The 2,586-nt window shown below is 58.5% G+C and overlaps 1 protein-coding gene across 3 annotated transcripts in view; it reads right to left on the minus strand.

Moving 5' to 3' along the window:
* The window catches only part of SLC16A5 (solute carrier family 16 member 5), a 14,507-nt gene extending 12,358 nt beyond the window's left edge, over positions 1 to 2,149 (minus strand). Inside the window, exons 1-2 of one of the 3 annotated variants that reach the window (XM_012803238.2) lie at positions 1,990 to 2,149; positions 564 to 746 (exon numbers count right to left, since the gene is read on the minus strand). The gene's annotated coding sequence lies outside the window, so the exon portion shown is untranslated. The other 2 variants (XM_012803237.2, XM_023511205.1) reach the window with 2 other exon arrangements.
* Positions 2,150 to 2,586: the final 437 nt, after the last annotated feature.

The raw sequence follows: 2,586 nt of genomic DNA on the forward strand, positions 1-2,586 counted from the left end.
CCTATTTTGCTGAAAGATTTTTAGAAATTTTATCAGTTACTTTGCCCACAGCTTTGAGATAATCACCTGGTTTTCCTCTTTCTTTTTTTTTTTTTTGAGACAGAGTCTCACTATGTCGCCCTTGGTAGAGTAGCGTGGTGTCACAGCTCACAGCAACCTCACTCTTGGGCCTAAGTGATTCTCTTGCCTCAGCCTCTCAAGTAGCTGGGACTACAGGAGCCAACCACAATACCTGGCTATTTTTTTGTTGTTTGGCGGGTCCAGGCTGGGGATTCGAACCCGCCACCTTAGGTGTACGTGGCTGGCGCCTTAGCCGGTTGAGCTATAGGTGCCGAGCCAGCTGATCTTTCAAGATCCAGCCTTTGCAGTATCCCTAGGAAGCTGCCCTCATCCCCACCCCAGGCTGTGCTAGACCCCGCTTCCTGTTTTCCCTCCTTAATGGTGCTCCACATCACACTGAAGTGGACATTCTCTTATTTCCCGTCACCCACACCCCTCTCACCCTCTTCTACGCACCCTCATCTAGCTTCTGGCCAAGCACAGAGAGGTTTAGTGGGACTCACCTGTGTTCCTCAGGGGGCAGGTAAGCCCAAGAGCAACAGCGATCTGGCTTCCTGGTGGGTGGGCCCATTCCAGAAGACTCAGCAGGGCAGAGAAGAGATGGAGATGGAGCTAGGGCTCTGGCTTCACCTCTGTCCCAGTGGGGAAGTGGTCTTTTCTTTGCACTGGGAACCATGAGTCGCTGCCTGGTATGAGTGGGGACCAAGGAAGAAGATAGGAACAAGAAAGACACTTTGGGGCGGTGCCTGTGGCTCAGTGGGTAGGGCGCCGGCCCCATATACCGAGGGTGGCAGGTTCAAACACGGCCCCCAGCCAAACTGCAATGAAAAAATAGCCGGGCATTGTGGCTGGCGCCTGTAGTCCCAGCTACTCGGGAGGCTGAGTCAAGAGAGTCGCCTAAGCTCAGGAGTTGGAGGTTGCTGTGAGCTGTGTGACGCCACAGCACTCTACCAAGGGCAATAAAGTGAGACTCTGTCTCTACCAAAAAAAAAAAAAAAAGAAGAAGAAGAAGAAGAAAGAAAAGAAAGAAAGACATTTTGCTCTTACTTCCTGGAACTAGGGGTGAGGCTAGGCCATGGAGCTGCCATCTCAGGTCTCAGAGACCCCCAGGCCTGGCAAGACCAACATCATGGCCAGGAGGCACGAAGCTGGGTTCGTGAGTAAGGCTGATGGTTCTGGTCCTTCTCCCACCTCACACCACCCCCAGTCTGTTTTCAGAGAGCCCGGTCTGATAAACCCGGGCTTGATAGGCCCTTGAAACTTGCAGGCATGGTCACAGGAGTGAACCCATGCTCTCATGTGGGAGTTTGGGGATAGGCAGCTGAAGTCCAGAGTGGAGGGGTGGCCTCCTCTCCTTCCCTGGTCTTCTGCCATGGTAGGAGAGGCCCAAGCTGACGATCGGAACCAACCACCAGCCCTGGAAGCTGTGTACAGATGGGCAGCCCCAAGCAGGCCTTGGGGACCCCTCCCTCCCCAGATCGCATATCAAGGAGGCGCCCCAGCCTGGAGTGCATGGCATGAAGCAGGCGCAGAAGAGCAAGAGAGCAGCCAGCCTGAGGTTGGGGCCCTAAATCCCTCAAACCCCTGTGCTTGGCCAGGGCAGGGTCAAGAGGGGAGAAGTGCCTCCCTCACGTTCTCAGCAGACCACAGCCTGGAAGAGGGGGGACCTCAGCAGCAACAGGGACCTCAGGACCTCCTCTCACCCAGGCCCCCTCCCCGCTGGCTTCCCACCCTTCCAAGGACCCATCTCCTCTGGGTGGGGCTTCTGGGACGCCCAGACAGTGCCTGACCCCCTACCCCCAGGCTTTAGAGGGCAAGGAGCCCCTCTGGAGAGCCCCTCTCAGAGCTCTGTCACCCCAGGTTCTGAAAGCCAGCCTGGGGGCTGGGGCAACCCAGGGCTGGGTCAGGAAGACTTTCCCAGATCCTTACCCCCCACTGAGCCCGCCACGGGCGAGAAGGGACCCCGAGGCCCAGGGGGTCTGCTACTGCGCCAGCGGGAACTCAGGCGGGAGGGACACCTTGGAGGAAAGCGGGGGCCTGGAAAGCCCGCTGTGCCGGGCGGAGAGGCCGCTCCACTCCCTCCCAGTGGGGCGTCAGGAGACCCGCCCTGCCGGCAGCGGGGACCGCCGGGACAACCAGTCCGGGGGAGGGTGGGCGGGGACTGGGCGGGACCTGCTGCCCGGCAGGGGCGGGGACCCACCTCCCAACTCGGATGTGGGGTGTGGGAAGCTGGTGTTAGGGACAGTTAGGGGAAGGGGGTGTGGCCTGGGGGCTTGACCCGGCACAGGAGGAAGAAAGTGTGGTGAAAGACGCTACCTTTCCGCAGAAACAAGGTGGGTGAGGATCCCTACGCTGTGGGCTCTCGCTGTCTAAGGGTCCTTCCAGTGTAAGCTTAGAGCTTTGGGGGCTGCACCTGCGAGGGCCCAGGCAGACCCTTCAGGCCCTGAAAACACGTGAGAGGACACCCCCGCTTCCACGTGTGACGCTCAGAACTATAGGCGCTTCTCAAGCTTCTCCCCTACCAGA

Source organism: Otolemur garnettii, unplaced genomic scaffold, assembly GCF_000181295.1.
Source record: "Otolemur garnettii isolate 467f Iridium unplaced genomic scaffold, OtoGar3 scaffold00018, whole genome shotgun sequence".
Taxonomy (NCBI): domain Eukaryota; kingdom Metazoa; phylum Chordata; class Mammalia; order Primates; family Galagidae; genus Otolemur; species Otolemur garnettii.